We start from the raw sequence: 17,920 nt of genomic DNA, 5'->3' as shown, positions 1-17,920 counted from the left end.
AGAGAGACACAGCTGGCCATTTTCCTGCCTCCTCTTCATTAGACATATTTTATCATTTTCCTGTTTATTTCTATTGCACCAGTGATTAGGAACCATGAGCTTTATGGTGGTCATTGGTATCAAATCACAGAACAAAACAGCCTAAATGCTCTCGTGAGATTCTTGTAGTTGAAAGTGAGATGGAGAAGAGCTCAGAGGACAGACAGGGTAAGCACCCCACAAGTTCAACGAGTTGTAACTTTTCTTCAGAAAACATGTGGTTGAAGGACAGCACAGACCATGGTTCTGGGAGTGCAGTGGCAGCGTGGGATGTGGGCTGGAGATACAGAGCAGCAGGATTTCATTATCAGAGACTTGATGTCAGGAAGCAATATAAGGGTTGGACTGAGTCAGTTGAAATGATTTAGCAAGTAATCTGCAGGTAGTTGAACTGATTTGTTGTTGAGGGCTAGCTGGAAATGGGTCTTTAAAAGATTGGGTCTGGAAGAGATTGGATCGCCATAAAAATCAAAGTTCTGAAAAACAAAATCCTAGGCATTTTATACTGGAGTCTCAAAACTGTTGGCACTGACCTTTCCTAACTTGGGAAAGTGCCTGACTTTGAAACCTTGACTTTTTTTCTTTTTTAATAAATGTTCTGCATACTTTTCAATTCTTTAGTTGTAGTCCAGAAAAAAAAAATTAACCACAAAAATCAACCCTTCCTCCTCTTTCCTATTTGTGATCTATCTTGCTGGAATTATTATTTTGCTCTGTGTTCTTGGAGGCTGCAGAGAAGGTTTCCAGAGCATTTCAGTTGGAGATGTGGGCATTAGTATGCCCACAGTAAAACTGAGCCTGGGGATATCCAGCCCTAATCTCTGTCGATCTCCTGAAGCAGCCTATTTTCATTTTACTTCTGCAGTGCTCCCTCTCTTAATGCCTCTTCCTTGCCTGCAGCCACTTCATTAGAAAGGCTGTGGAGCAGGAGAGGCGGATGTGTTTAATGCTGACAGGTGTCAAGACCAAAGGAAAGGCAAACTTTGTTTGGCTCCCTGCTGCTGTGTGAGGAGTTTGGAGCTCAGCTGAACACGCTGGACAAGACATGGGGTGTTAGGGGATGAATTGGCTTGTGCTGGGCAGGGGATATCAGTGCTTTTAAAGTGGTGGGGATCTATTCACTGCATTGCCTTTTTGCTGAGATTAGATTTGAGATTCTCATAACTAAGCAACCTGTAGGAAGAAATTGCCCTCCTCCATCAAGATCAGGAATTATATATTGTTTTAACCACAGTGCTCTCCAAAAACTACTGCAGTTTTCTGCTTGTATTTTAAAGATATACAGTCCATGTTTGCTAATATATCTGCATGAGAAATTGTGAGGACTTCGAGGCAGTCTTTGGCAGAGACAATAGAACAGGCTCACAAACAGGTGGTTTTCATCACTGGGTGCATAATGCTGTATGTTTTAGCCCCTTGCCTGATGCCCTGATGCTGCAGAGGAGGCAGTTCTCTCTGGATGTATTTGCTGCAGAGGGTATCAAAGTGCTTCCTTCACTGAGACATCCTGCCTGGTACCTGTACAAACACCTCTAGGCAAGCAGGTAAACAAACAGCACATAATCTGTCATTGCTAAGGACAGCATTGCTGCTCTGTGTACACAAGGAAGGAAAATATGTTTAGAATGAATGTGGATATTCTATTCTTCATTCATGTGTGACTGAATTCTAATCTCTTTTAGTGTGCTGTAAATCCAGAATAACATACTGAAGTCAGTGCAGTTCCTGGGGATTTGTGCTACTGTAAATGAGAACAGAATAAAGAATTTTTTCCTCCTTTCTTGTAATGGTGAGAAGAAAAGCTGGATTGTCAGCCTGGTTATGCCTCTTTGCTTTGCTGTCTTTGTCATAAAATGGACATCATTTAAACATTCTTCATTTTTTTATATTGAGAATATAGCAGAAGGAGAACCTTGATGGTTTTTTATTTTACAGAAATATAAACATTAAAGTCATTTTTCTTTTACACGTGACTTAGAAAGCATAGTTTACATGAAAGGACCCTATTATATACTCTGGCCTGTATTTGTTTATCTAATTGAATAGAAGAGCATTTACTGCACTTTCAAAGTTAAGCCAATAAACATTTGTCTTTATATTGTAGCAGTGATGTTTGACAATTGGGTTGGGTAACACCCGTTTTAACTTGGGTTTATTTTTTAGTATTGACGAAGCAAAACTCCAAGTCCATTTTCACCCCCTTGCTTGCACTGTTGCCGTAAGGTAGATATTTGGCAAAAGATTTTCTTACAAGCTGCCTGTGTTATTTACATCATCCTTATTCCCTTCACTATATAGGTCATCTCAGAACTTTACATTTTATTTCACATATCCCTGGATATCCTGGATGCCTGATGTATGAAACAAGATATAGAGATATGAGCAGAGGGATTTTAAATGGACCTATCTTTATATATTTCCAGTTAAAATCAAGAGGAAAGCACAAAAAACCAAACTGAACCTTTTTCTCTTATGTGCCACGCTCACACCAAAACATCTGTCCATTCACTCTACCTGCTTCAAATCCAGGAACACCATGGTTATAGGGGTGTTAAATGCTTATTTTCACTGTCAGTTAGAGGATGCTTTTGGCATACTTAGACATAAAAATACCTAAAGACTGCTGTATTATTTTATTTTTGCTGCATAAATGGCATTCTGGATTGTGCTGCCTGTATCAAATAGCTCCTAGAACATCCCTCCTAATCAGTTCCTTTTGGGAGCAGGATGGTCGGGCTCGTTCTGAAGCCGTGCCAGTGCCAGCAGTGCATGGGGACTACAGATGAGAGCTTTGTTACAGAGGCATGAGATCAATTCACCATTCCAGGCCATGTAGTAAATGCATTCCTGACTGGATGTTACATCGTATTTATGTTCCTGGGACAGCATTGTACTGTGTCTCCTCACTGAAAGAGCCATGTTCATTAGACACAGGAAGCCCTGCTAATCATCCATAACGCAACATTAACAGCTGCTGGTGCATCTTTGTGTGCCCACTGATCAGGGGAGAGCTCGCAGGAGATTTGGTGCTTCTTTGCTGTGATTGTTTTCCTCAGCATGCTTCAAAATCTGAAGTTCTGTGGAGAGAAAAAAAAATTAAAAACAAAAAAAGGGCAGTTAATCCTTAAGGTTGTGAGGAAAACTTTTAAAACATGCACCAGATGGAAATCAATGCAGTAGTGTCTGCAGACAGACACATACACTGAGAAGCAATCTGAAGACTGACACTATTTGGATTAAAGGCAAAAGAGCTGCAAAGCAGTCACACAACTTAGATATCATCAATACAGTCCAGGGGCTCTGCAATTCTGCACTGAGCCCTGTCTTTTTTCACATGGTTGATAGCTTTGTTTTTGCCAGTAGCTCAAGATAAACCCAATTTTCTCTCCTGTTGATTTGTGCTCCCTTTCTTTTGTATAGACAACTTCCATTACTTCCTTTAGCAGTGTACACAGATAGCTGACTCAGTAATGGAGCTGACCGGAAAAAGAAGTATTTCCAGTCTATGAACAATAAATTTTTATTTCTCCACTTGTTTTCTGCCCATTTTCTTACAACAAGAAAAAAAAAGAGAGAAAAGAGCATAACTGAGGAATGGTGAGATGTTTGTTTTGAACTGTTTTGATCTATATGAAACCCTTACACTGGAGTTGATTAGCCTAGTGGCTGCTTTGTGTATAGTGAAGTCTTCAGGAATCTCTGCAGGGTGCCAACAGTTATTCCTTAGCCCCAGCATGGGATCTCTGACACCTCTTTGTGGGTGAGATATAGCAGGATTTCTACAGATTATTCTCCAGAACAATCCATTGTTCATGCAGGAGTCCTGTGTGTCTGGCTCCCATCCAGTTCATGGGACAGGCTCTCTGCTGACAGTGTTGCTGATATTGGTAGAAAAAATATTAATCCAACATCCTCCTGGTAATACTAAAATAAATTATAAAATAAACCCCAAGGTGGTTTACAGAGTCTGGAAGGAAAATTACATAGCAAATCACATCTTGTACCCTGGAAGCCAAGTGGTTCCTCAATGTCAACAGCAAACAGGGGATGTGACTTCAGAGGGCTGGATATTTCATGTGACACAGAGGGATTATGGGCCAAAAGCACATGGAAGCCCCTTCATTCCTGGCCCTTCCAACACAGGAAAATGCCCATAAACCGTCAGAACCTGCTCAGGAGTGAAAGCTCTGCCAAATGAATAGTGCAGAGCTGGTAGCAGCTGCTGGCTGAGACAGGAAGACAGCTGGTGTCTGTGGACAGTGCCCATGGGGGGAGCTGCCCTAGGAGGTGGCAGAGGTAGAGCAGAGCAATAATCAAAGAAATGCCCATCCTCTGGGTGGAGGTGTTTGCATGCAGCACCTTGCTGCACACCTGAGTGCCCGGCAGCTCGAGGCTGTTGATGCTCTGCAAGACCATAAATGGCACCATTTGCTTTAATAGTAGTAATGAGTGGCCCAGCAGAATAAACAATGATTTTATGAAAATGAGGACTGATCCATTCATGGATGGATCTGGGACAAAGATTGAATCCCATGCTTGTCATCAATCAGTGCTCCCCTCAAGGTGTTCATTGTTCAGCCAGATTTCACTGGCTAGATCCATATAACAGACCATGCATTTTTGTACTTTTGCTGCATTTCACAGAGCCCTGGGGCTCCAAAGCAGCTCTTTGCTGTCAGTAATGCTTGCTGTATGCTCTAGTGCAGGCAGGCAGAAGAGCGGGTCCCAGAATCTGTTCACAAAATTAAAAAAAAACAAAAAAACCCAATATCATGGAGTGCCTCAGTTTTGCCCAATTCACCCTTGCAGGGAGATCTCTATGGCATTGCAATAGCCAGAATTTGCAGCAAGCTGCAGCAAGGCAAGTTTAAGAAGTGTTTCCAACAGTGAGCATCAGTCACCAGGGGAGCACAAGCTCCAAGAGAAACCACCTCATGGCTTATAATTAGTATGGTATTTTTTGGTAATTTATAGACAAGTTGATAGATTACACCAAGTTTCATCTGTTTCATACTGTAAGCAAAGCAAGTAGGGATTTATCTGGGGAGAAGTGCCTGGCAGAAAACACATTGGTTCCAGTCCTCCACCACCTCCTGTGTCCTCTTTCTTGGTGTCCATCCTGTGTTCCCTCCAGCTGGGAACCTCAGGAGGTCCAACTGCAGGGTTGGCACCTTTTGTGCCTGCAGCTCAGGGACAACAGGGCTGCTCCCCTGGTATTCAAGGTGATGTAGGTGAAAGAGGACTTAGGTTTCATCTTTCTGCATCCTCACCCTTCCTTTTTTGCTTTCCTCCCTTGAATTTGGGAGTTCAGCACTGCTGGAAGAAAAGGCTGGGAGATCTGGCTTTGAAGGAGATGAATCCTAGAACAGAACAGGAGTCTTCAGGCTGCAGTTATTTCTACCTGGTCACAGAAAATAAGTTTCTGCTGTTACTGGATGATACATGCAGACAGGACAAGATGCTTGAAGCCCTCAAATGTTATCTGCTGTCAGCCAACACCATAAAAAATGTAGCACTCGAGTTCCAAATCCTGGGAATTGGCCATGAGGATTCAAAATAAATAAGCATTTCAATTTCCCTGCACTAGGAGTCTTTAATGATTTTGTGTTTTTTTTCACAAACATGGAGGCTTGAAATGAATTATTTAGGTGAAAGATGGCTCTTATGATTAGAATTTCTTGTCTTTGTCTACTTAGACACTCAGTACTGTAGGTTAAAGAAACACATCAGATTTGCTTTGATATCCTTAAACATGGAAACAATGGATTCATACCAGAGGATGAGACTGTTGTGAAACTGAAGATGAAGTCTTGGCTTTAGCTGCCGAAGTAATTTTAACAGGCATCCACATGTGTTTAATAAAATCAGATTTTCACCTTTCCAACTGGAGCTTTAGTCACAGCAGCATATTTTGCAGTTCCCACTCAAGCCAAGCAGTATGTGATAGTAAGGACACTTGCTGGAGCAGGGAAAGTGGAATAAAACAGCATGGAATCCATCTCACACTTCCCAGCCAACAAAATGAGCAGGAAAGTGTTAAATCTCCTCCAGCAATGCTGTATGGGAGCCTGCCAGTCATCTTTGCCTTTATTTGCAACTCAAGCAAAGAAGTAGATCCTCCAAATTAGGTCATCTGTTTGCTTCATTCTGAAAGATTTTTATTAAAATTAAAAGTGTTGTCTGTTTCTTCTCCCAGAGAGAAAAGAAACATTGGCATCTAAAGTGGTGGAAGACAAACACTTGGTGCTGGGCAACTTGATTAAAGTGTATTCCTTGTAATGAGCGGTGCCTCCCTTATCCTGCCATTGTGTTCAGACAAGAAAAAAAAAAGGAGGGCCTGCCCTTTCCCATTGTACAGTCACATTTTCCAAGTGCAGTGAAAATGGGTTTTATAAAAAGCTCTAAAAAGTAAAAAAAAAAAAGGAAAAAAGAAAGATGAATTCTGTCTTTTAGTAAACCACTGAAGCAACTCTTCAATGAAGGCAACCTTGTGCACCTTGTGTGTAGGAAAACTGTTGGAGTTGGTGCTCTATCTAACCCACCAGAGAAGGAAGATAATAGTGATAAAAATGGTCTGGAATAAATGTTATCAGAGTTTTGCTTAAAAGTTTGCTACTGGAATCAAAGCTGGGAAGGGTAATAAAGGAAAGAGTGATTTGCAGCAGAAGACTGTGTTTGTACTGTTATGTTTTTATCACTGACATCACCAATACCAACATCAGCATTTATCTACCAGTGTACATTAACCAGCAGTCCACTAATACATTAACAGGCACTATTAGCTGTAATAGCCCAGTTCAGTGAGATGTAGTGAGAGAATCACAGAGTCTCTGCATGATGTTTGCCCTTATCCAGAGAGAATTGCTTGTGGGCATTCACCTGTGTGCAAACTGGGCAGAAAAACTGAAAACTGTGCATTGTATGCTTACATTTTGGAAACGTTAAAAAGAAGCTGCAGTCAGTAGAAATACATACCTATCCTCAAAAACAAAAACCCCAACAAAGAAAATTTGAGACTCAGGCTAAGCCATGTCCTCAACTCTGTATTGTGGCACTTCTATTTGTTTTAAAGAGTCAGCATGGATTTTCCTTGGTATCTTTGTATGCTGAGTTCTACTGTACTGGTTCCACCAGCAGCAGACTCAGTAAACAAGGATGTGCCCAGGGAAAAACAGACATGGTTAGAAAGATCTGTGTTGCCAGCCAAAATCTGATGAGGTTAGTTTGGGCTTCTAGCAGCCAAAATAAAACAGTTGTGCAGGGCCAAGAATTTTGAGATAGTGAGGGCTAGAGGAATTCTAAATATGCTACAGAAGTGGAAGCAACAGGACTTGGCAAAATCCTTGGTTGAGATGGAGAAACAACATTTCTCTCTAGCCAAACAACAGGGTGGTGTTGAAAGAGAGAGTGAGATGGCAAAGCTCTTGGGCAGAGAGAGGATATCCAGGAAGGAGTGTTTGAAACTTGGGCCCAGATGGAGATTAAAAGTTAGCTCTAATGCAACCCCCATTTGCTCACGTATTTGGTTCACTGTAAATATAAATTCTTGACCTAAAATTCTTCTTTAGTATGATCAAGGAATCTGAGCTGACAAAATAGTTCTGAGATCCAACAAAAACACAGCACTCTTGAAGTATATATAGATAAATATAATATATATACCTCCATCCATACTTACAAATATGTCTGTTAAATGGACATGGTTTTGACATAATAGTTGAAATAATAGAAATATTTAATACTAGAATAGTATTAAACAATCACAGTAAGGATCTCTTCTCCTTGTGCTTAACTTTAGTTCTGTATCGACACACTAGCTTTTAGGTTTTCTTCTTTTCCTTCCTAATTTTGGGAATAAATTTCCTTCCTAATTTTAGGAATAAGTTACATTCCCTGTAGCTGCTTCACTAATAGAAAGAAATTTACCTATGGAGCCTGCATCAGAGAAACTTAAGATATAAATACTTGTACCTGTTTGGCAAGAGAATTAGCAAAATGATGCTAATTGACACTGAACACCTTGAGGGGGGATATTTTTATAGTCACCAATTACACACTAATGTGTATTGATTGAGAGGAAAGCAATGCATCCATCAGTTCCTCAGCACAAAAAAAAAAAAATGCACTCAGCCAGCATAGCATTTTTGCTGTGTGATTTTCTTTGTTTTTAGCACCAAGTCCAATATAAAAGGCAGGTACTTTCAGTTAATTAAAATTACACATTTTATCCAGGAACACATCAATAGATAGGCGTGTAAAAGGTAGAGATGTTATCTCACTCAAAGGGAACATGGGTTTGGTTCACTCTTACTCTTTGAATTTGTGTTTGTGGCTTATTACCCTTGTAATCAACAAAATATAAATCTCCTTCCAAGTGCCTGCTTGAGCCTGACAGCTCCAAGGGAGCATTTTACAGCAGAACCCTTCATCCAGACCCCAGACTGCTCAGGGTCTCTTTTAATTCTTGTGCTGGAGCTGTCAGAGCTCACAGATGCAGAGTTGTGGTTAGTCAGCACCAACCAGCCCCGTGCTGCTGTGCTGGGCTGCAGGAGCAGGAGGGATGCGCGTGCCCCACAGGGCCTGGAGCCCACCGAGGGCGGAGACACCGCTCGTGCCAAAATATGCCAGGAATTGAAATGAAGGCTCTCCTAACCCTCTACAACATGCATTTTCAAAAAAATGCCTAGATCTCTCATCAAAGTGAAATGTAATTAGGGATATTATTGCATGCCTTCTTAATTGGAACGGCTTGTGACAGAGAAGTGTTTGGGAGGATAACAAAGTGCAGACGTTGTGTGTGCACGGCTCTGGTGGAAACTCTGCCCAGCACATCCATGTGCAAAACAGAGCAATGGGGAGGGTCACTGGGACTGCCCCCGTGCCCAAAGTGGTTCATGTGCAGAAAGAGCTCAGAGTTTATGCTGTAATCACAGTAAGACCCTGTTAAGGTTCCTCTGGGCTAAGCAGGAATATGTCACTCCCCTGTGAGCAGTAGGCAGTACTTTAACAAGTCATGTGCAACTGTAAGTGGCACCTTTTCTCCAGAAGCATGAAGGAATTATCAACCTTCTGCCTCGTCTTGAAGCTACTGTCTCAAATGCAAAACTGGCCATGTCAATGAAAGGACAAACAATTGTGCAGCCAGTTCAGAAAACTATTCCTGTGAGACCCAGCCATGAGAGTGAGACAGCAGCAAATAAATGGGAAGAATTCCCACAGACAGGGTAGTGGAGAGAGACCATAGATGGGATTTGGGCACAGTAAAGGAGGGGTTGACACTGGGAGGTGAAAGATGCCTTCATTCTTCTCATGTGGTTGGCTCTGCCCTGCAATAGCCAGAGGAATAATACCCCAGGGGACTGCTCTCCCAGACAGTCTGGCCACGGGCCAGGTATTAATTTCTCTGGGTTCCTGTGTGGAAGCAGAGAAAGTGAAGAAAAGTGTTAGAAATGAAAATAAGATGAGAATATTAATGATGTTTGCCATGAGCTTCTTCTTAGGCAGTGTGCTGCTTGCACACCCCCAGAGTAAATGTAGAAACAAGCTTGTTATTTTCACATGACTAATAACATAATTTTTTTGCTTAATACATTTCTTGGTGGAAGGGAAGTGTAGCTGGAAAGATTTATTTTAATGTGGTGCATTGTTGCCTGATATTCAATAGTTAAGTTGAAGTATCGGACACTGGAGTAATAAAAACCTACTTGCTTTGATCTTGTAGTTAAAAAATGATTAAAGTATAGAATTGCATGTGCTGACATTAGACCTCCACCCACAGAGAGATTTAAAACTGTCAGGGGAAAAAGGAAAGTTGAAAGACAGCTTAAATATAATAATTCAGAAATTGAGCTGCTTTGTTATTTCAAAGATGGTCAGCCTAAAGGGGATTTTTCATACTCTATTTGTTACTCTAGATCTAAGAACCTTATCCCAGGACATTTCCTCTTGCATACAACCAAAAAGATGAAAATTGCTAAGAAGAGGTAGCATAGGAGAGACCTGCATTTCCATACTTTGTGTTGAACTGAACTCAGTGACTTTACAGCCTTGGGGATTCCCTCTTCCTCTCCTGGTACCTCCACCCTGTGCAGGGTGACCTCTGCCCTCCCTTCTGCATGCTGCAAATAGAAAAGATTGCAGAATTCAGTAATGAACAGTTTGCAGGGATGAAAAGCTTTCTTCTTTTAATTGCATGCATATTGTCATCTCCCAGGCACATGAAATTACCTTGTGGAATTGCAATTATGAACTTATTACTGGTTTATCTAATTGTTAAAGAATACAGAGTTGCATTTCTGGCCTCTGACATCTAAACTGCTCCAACAAAGGCACACCCTACACCCACACACAATCCTGATTTAAGTCAGTAGGAAGCCTCTGGTTTTGCATAAGCATTTTGCAGCCAGTATAGAGACTTACAAAAATGTATTGGCTGATGCTTGCATGATTACATCTGCCCAGCCAGGTTTTTTAATTCTTTTGTAGCAACAGCTTTGCTTATGCAAAGTCAATATTTGATCTTGAAGTGTCCTTGATGATACAGATAATTTTGATTCTCTGGCAAATTACAGACCCTTAGCGTTTTGTCAAACATTCTTCAATATAAGGACTTGTGTGATTAAAAAAACCACGGTAGCACTCATTGCAAATGACCCTGGAGGTCAGACAGAACATTAGATCAGTGAGCTGGGTTTCACTAAGACTGCTTCATTCCTATTAACATGATGATCCTGATCAGAAATTGCAGAATGACTGAGGTTAATGCTGCTGTTCTCTGAGAATAAAGACCCAGAAATCACACCATGTCATCTCTGAGACATGAGATATGCTAGGACAAGGAGATTCCAAGACAGCTTTCTGGAATCAGCTTCATTTACACAGGGCTGCAACATTTTTGCTTTTGAATTGCCTGCCATATTGGCAATGCCCTGCTGTTCTTCTACTGTATTCTTTACCAGATGTTCATTGCTGAAGCACACACTCAGAAAACATGTTGATTTTTGGGATAAGTAGGATTCTTGCAGCTCACTGGTTTGATATGCACTGCCCTTTCCAATCTCAAAATTTAAATGCTGTGTGTCCAGCTGCTGGGCTGGACAAGAAGTTCATTTTGTTCTTCCAACCAGCAAGGATCCAGTTGCCACTTGAAGAGGTCCAGGACTCCTGCAGGACAAACTCCTGAGGCACAAGAGTTGCCTTTTCAGAAACCCATTCTTATCATGTATGTGGAACCATGTAGAATTTCCTCTATGTTGTTTGCTGAAAGGATCATTCCTTTCCTGACCATCTGCAAAGCACACTGAAATCCACAATGAGAGCTCTCTTCAGGTGAGAAAAATAGTGTTAAACTCTCAGATTCTTCTGTCTGAAGTCTATTTCCTGGTTAATTTTGAATTTCCATTGCTTCATGAGATGGAAGGACAACAACCTGGCATGATGAGGCAGGGTTTGCCTCTTGGAAGTGCAGGTGTGTTCTCCAGCATCTCTGTCCCTTGGGGGCATTGAGAAACTGGCTTAGGATCTTCCTTACCCTTAAGTTAGTCTTAACAATTGGAAGTCGAATTTTAAGATCATGGTGTAATAGGGGATGTAGTAGCAGTATATAGCACATGGATTAGGCATAAATGGGGAAAAATAAGAAAGATTTTCTACAGAAAATCTTAGCAAAGTAGATCTCCATGTTTGGCCAACTTCATCTGCACTGACTCTGGCTATAAGGAAATATCCACTGGGAAATGGGCTCTCTGAGGCAGAGCTGTAAAAGAGAGGTAGCCAGTCACACTTGCAGAGAACTAAACATCATGTGCGTTTGGGCTCCTCTGAAAATTGAAAGAATGAGGTGTTTACAGATCATTTCAGACAACAAAGGTTTGTCTTCTGGTTCTACTACAGCAAGGCAGAAATGGATATATTTTAAATGCTCATATCCTCTATGCAAAAAAATAACGCTTTCAAGTTAAAATAGCAAAGAACATCTTGAAGCTTATATCTGTGGAAATAAATCTTCCAAACTAATAGTAAATGACTATTTATAATTGCCTGTTGGGATGCCTGACATCAGATGGTTGTACTACTAACATGAGAACAGTATCTGACAGGTTGGGAAAAACACATGGCAGAAGATGGGAATATTGATTCGTAGGCAAAATTTGGAGGGAGGGGGAGGGAGACAACAGCCAAGAATGTGCTTTACTTTTTAAGAAAGTGACATTCCTACCACCAAAACAAAAACCTGAGAAAGAAAGCACATTCCAAAATGATATCATCACATTCCTTCTATACGGACAAACATGCAGCGCTGTAGCTGCTGTTTCCTGCGTTTGTGATTTCCCTCAGAGAGTGTTTCAGTGAGAGAGGTTTTCAAATAGGAAAAGAAATTCAGCTTCAATGTCCTTAAGAGCCTCTTAGCAAAGTTAGACTGTCTCTCTGAGGCCAAGACTGGCTTAAACAACATCATCTGGGTTGGCTAATACATCAACTTGTAAATTTGTGATGGAGGTAGAAAGAAGGTTTTCCAGTCTTCAGTGACACTTTTTAGAGACTATCCACATATTCTGGTGGGTGCTTTAGGCTGAATAATAGGCCCAACATGAGATTTTAATTTGTATTGTACTGAAACAAGATCTGCAAATTGTCTTGATTTCCAGGTTTGCAAGTGGATGGGAGGCCTGTGAGGCCTGAGAGGATTTGTGTAAATTGACCCACTGAGTGTAGCAAACCACAACACCTGACCAGGGATGCAGTGATTCTCCATCATCAGGACACTGGACCAAGCTGTATTTTTTTAAACCACCAGCAACCACAAATCGAGACCACAGGGTTGAGCAGAAGCTTCTGCATGGATTTCTTCACCTTGTATTGCTCTAAAGGGCAGACTGAACGATCATGAGATCCTGAGCTGTGAGTGCATGGGCTGCCACAGCCTGGGATCAGCATGGGACTTTGAATGCGCTGTTCCATTCAAGGTGGGGAGAAAGGGATGAGGAGATTCAGGCTCCCATGAATAACAGGCTGTCAGATGTCTTAGAGCAGCACAACAGGCAGAGTCTCACTGCCTCTGCATGGCAGGGACTTGCTGTTGGTCTGCTCTCTCCTGAGTTCCATTCTGGTATAACTCAGTGGCTTCCCACAAAGTAAACCCAAATGTAGCTGAAGGGAGAACAAATTCATGATCAATCTAAAAAATGAAAGTCTGAGATTCCTGTGCCTTTTGGGCTGCAGACTGCAAAATCATGGCTCTGTGTATGTTATTGATCAGTGTGTAATTCTGAATTCTGTTATTGTGAATAACACAGTGTTATATAGAAACCCTGGATTTCATCATCAACCATGAACGCCTGAGGGATTTCTGTAACTGTTTCCCCATAGTCCTACCTTCTATCACTAGCATCCTAAAATCAGCATTCAGGCACACACACTGTCCTCTTGTGTGATTTATGACAACCTAGTCCTTCCCTTTCCATTTCTGGTATCTTTGCTATACAACATCTCTCTCATTGATTTCAAATGCAAGTTTTGAGGGGCAGGGCCTGCCTTTGCAAGTGTGAAGAGGTCTTGTTCTCACTCAGGGTTGCAGTACAAACCTGAAAAATCATTATAAATATTATTACAAGAAATAATATTTATTTTTGAAAGGACAAACATTTACTCAATCACTGACTCAGGTCAGAAGCTCAATCCTTATACCAAATAAGTGCATTTTGCACAAGTGATGCCAAATGTCTATGTCTTCACAAACACCAGGGTCGTTGTAAAATCTCTCTTGGTTTCAAGATTACTTTTTGGGTGATGAACATCACAGCAGAAGCCTGATGGTCCAACAAAGAGAATTGCCATGACAAAATTGTGCCCCTCACAGCCTTTTCTAAACCACTGCTGATTGCAGTTTCTCTCCAAATGCTATTCTGCTTTTATAGAGTGTGTGAGCCTCCTCCATCCTGCTGCCCCCAGACTGGCAGCTGCTCCTTCTGTCCTTGAGGCACTGAGGGAAGCTGTGACTGGCATGTGGCTGCTCCTGCCCTCCAATAAAATGATGAGGTTGTGTGGCAGATAAATGTTTTCTTTGTTATCTTTTTGTTTGAAGAAACAGGAGTTTAGCCTGAGCAGGTCATTCAATTAAACAAAGATATTTTATTTTAGCCTCTGTTTAATGAAGAGGAAACCAATAGACAATCCTGACTTCCTCTGGGTGAGGAAGGCATTGGCAAGTGCTATATTTAGTTGTGAACTAGTGCAAAGGATGTCCAACTTACCAGGAAATGGATCCCCCTTCATTTCTATCAACTTGAACTTCGGGGAATGTGAGCAGCTCATTGGAAACTCATGCTCCTAAATGCACTTGAGTTTTTAAATGAAACAAAGAGAAATCCAAACCAAAATTAGGTGAAAAAACCAGCATTTTAATACAAGTAATTATTTTCTCAGGCATAATTTGGGATACACTTGCTGGCACTGGAAGCCAAGGTTACATTTTCTTCTTGCTTCTCTCAGTGCTGATAGCCATGGGGAAAGGATGGCTGAAATGGACTGGATGAGGAGCTGTGGGCATGGCCTGGGCACTGGAGCTCCATCTCCAGGGATAAGCATTAGCCTCAGTTATGCCAGACAACAGTCCTGAGCTACAGGAGTTTGATGTATTTATTGCTGCTGATGATGATTCATAAGACACTTGAGAAGACAACTAGTTCCTCATATCCCAAAACAAGTTTCCAAGTCTGGGTAGTGTAGCTGTAAGCTGAGCTAATTAAAGATAATTTCTTGTATATGACAGGAAAATGCTGATAACATCAAACCCTAATGGAGGGAGATGGGAGAATTTCCCTGAGCTATGTGATTGCTGCTGAGAAAGTAGAGCTTGGCAGATGGAGGAAGATGGAACTGATTTCCAATTTAGCCTTCTATTAATGTTTTATGAATTTAAATTTAGCATAATAATTCACTCTTCTGTAATCTTTGCAGGTCTCCTATTTCCTTTCCATGAACTGCTAAAATGAATTCTGTAAAAATATCTGTGTACACACATATCAGAAGTCTCTCCTGTCCAAAGGAGGAACAAGAGAATCTCAGTACAAATTCCACAGCAATTGCCCTTCCTTCCATGTGAGGCTCAACATCCTCATTCTGTCAAAACTTCCTCTGAGCTCTGTGGCTTAGATCCAGGTTTGCCTGGGTCCAGCTTCTCAGGTATAGATGGGTAAGAGTGAGCAGAGGACACACATTGTTTTTATTCTCCTAATCTCTCTGAGCAATTAGGCTTTGGCAGAGAAAGGGTGAGAGATGCAGTGAGAGTCCTTTCCTCCCCACTCTGCGTGGGCTTGAGCTACAGGCTGTGTGATTTTATCCAGTGCATTCCTATGGCACTTGGGGAGTGCTCTGGCAGCAGGCCATCAAGGCATACTGATGGCATCCCAGGAAATCTCTTCAGAGAAATGCAGGAAAGTGAAATACATATCCACCCACCCTGGGCACTGGGGATTGTCTGATAGATGGATGCTGATTCATTCTGCCAAAAAAAAACCAACCCAGTAGATGGAATGCCCAGCATGAATTACCTTCTGCCTCTCTTTTCATTGATTATAATTTAATCATGTAGTGAGCTGGCTTGGACTGAGAAACCTGAGATTTAGGGAGATGAACTTGGATAAAAAGCATTTAGTTCCAAGATGGAAACACAGAGTTATTTCTCTCAGGGCATGTTTCATCCCATGATTGATAAATGTGGCTGAATCCCTGGGAGCATCCCCATGGCTTTCACACTGCCAGGCCCTATTCAGGCTGAGTGGGTGGAGGATCAGCACATGCTGGCAAGTTAATTGGGATTTTGGTCATAGTGGCATGAATCTGGAGCAGCTCTCCCAAAGCCAACAGCAGCTGCTCTCTGTCTGTGCCACTGACACTTGGAAACCAGGGAGCAAAACGTGAATTTGGGAGCTTCAATTAGCAGTTCCAAAAATGATGGAATCCTATGAGGTAGTGCGTCAGCTGAGAGCAGGCAGAAGGATTCCCAAAATATAAGCATGATTCTGTAGAAAATCAGTGAGAAAACCAGAGTGGGGAGGGAATTTTGCCAAGCAGGGTGTCCCCAGCAGGAAGGGAATCTTTATTTGGAGAACCATGACTTTATTGTGTCGATTGTAGCACTTTTCCTTATCGTGTGCTGTTGCACAAAGAGAAAAGAGGTGTCTGCAAGGAGGCCTAATATGCTGATGCTGATCTAGGTGTGACTGGGTGTAAAAACACAGTAATTTCAGAGCTGGGGTAGCTGCTGCTGGCGATTTAGCACTGCCTATCTCAGGGTCTGTCTGCTCCGACCGGCTTCCTGCCGCTATCCACCATTATGTATCAGCAGGAAATTACACTTTTATGAGTGATTTACCTTTAAACAAACACTACTACACAAACAATATGGTATTGAATTTGGTGGTTTGCCTTTTAAGTATTACAGTGAAAGACTGTAACAGCTGTCTAAGCTGATAACTACTACCTAGGGTAAGAATAATGTTGACTGAGTTATTAGTCAATTGTTTAACTAAATCTAGCTGCATCTCTCTCTTTTAACTGTGTGGCATTTACAGTTTCTTTAAACAATATAGTCCCTTGAAACATGTAACTGGTTCCTTGGGTGGGAACTTTATGGATAAAGAATTGTTTTGGAAGTCAGATCATATTTTTAATTTCAATTTTTGTATTTCTGCATTTATTCCTTTATTTTTCATAGCCAGTGCCTGGAGGGAACAGTCTCCTAGAAGTGAATTTCCATGTGGCTTGCTAAATTTAGCAGATGAGTTGCAACCACAACTTGTGGCTAAAGGTGACTAGACTGCACAGCTGGATGAATTTTGGCAGAGCTGGATTGAGACAATGTAATGAAACCACTGCATATCTCCTGCAGTGGCTTTTGTGGAAGGTTTATCCTAAGATGGGAGGGTCATTTTGTAATGTGCTGAATGCCTGCAGCCTTCAAGAAGACTCTCAAGCCATTGCAAAATAGGACACAGCGTGTGTGGAGGAGGTTGACCTAACAAAATTCTTGTTCTCTTTTTGAACAATCAGGGTTAACTTCAAGCCCAGTGGAGACTTCCAGACTTTGAGGCTCCACAGTTTGGCCCAGATCCAAGGTCCAGTTAAGTCACCTGGAGATTTTCCACTGACTTCACTATGCTTTGGACCAGGCACTTTGAAAGGCTATTCCCGTGAATTCAAATGCCTGAAGTCAAACATGGCTTTATACAATTGAAAATCACCTGCTTTGTATGTTTTCAAAGGCAGCTCCACCACTCAGCAGTAACAATGTAGAATTGGGTTGAAAGGGTGAAAATAGAGGTGGATGTGAAGTGACTCTTCAAAAAGTCAGTGGCAATGGTCCAGCTCTGCCACACTGAAAATGAGAAGTTTTAATGCAGACTTTTTATGGTCATTCCTGAACCTGATTTAAAGGGAAAAAAAATCTTTGCTATTGCAGAACAAGCACTCTCCTCGTGTTTTATAGATTTGAACAATCCCCTCTGCATGCTTTGAAAAGAGAAACACTTCAATGCTTCAAGGCATTCCTTTTGTTGTATCACTTCTACTACCATTTTAAAGCCAATTTTTTGCTATGAGCTCTGGTGATACTCTGGAGTTGGTCTCTACCAACAGCCCATTTCCATCAAATCACACCTGGAGTCGTTTGCCCATTGCAGGAAGGATCAGTGCTGTGCCTCAGAGACAAACTGTTCCCTGCAGCTTTGCACCTGGCAACAGCCTGGTTCCAAAGAACCAGCTCACCCCTGAATCCGTGTACAATCTACTAATAAAGGCAATCTCATCTCTTTTGTCCCACCGTTAGTTTTTTGAAAGTACAGTTCCCCTTTGCCTATAACTGCTTTTTGTAACAAAAATC

The sequence above is a fragment of the Zonotrichia leucophrys genome, chromosome 5, assembly GCF_028769735.1.
Source record: "Zonotrichia leucophrys gambelii isolate GWCS_2022_RI chromosome 5, RI_Zleu_2.0, whole genome shotgun sequence".
NCBI lineage: Eukaryota > Metazoa > Chordata > Aves > Passeriformes > Passerellidae > Zonotrichia > Zonotrichia leucophrys.
The sequence above is the reverse complement of the archived record's forward strand: the minus strand, read 5'-3'. Positions refer to the sequence as shown.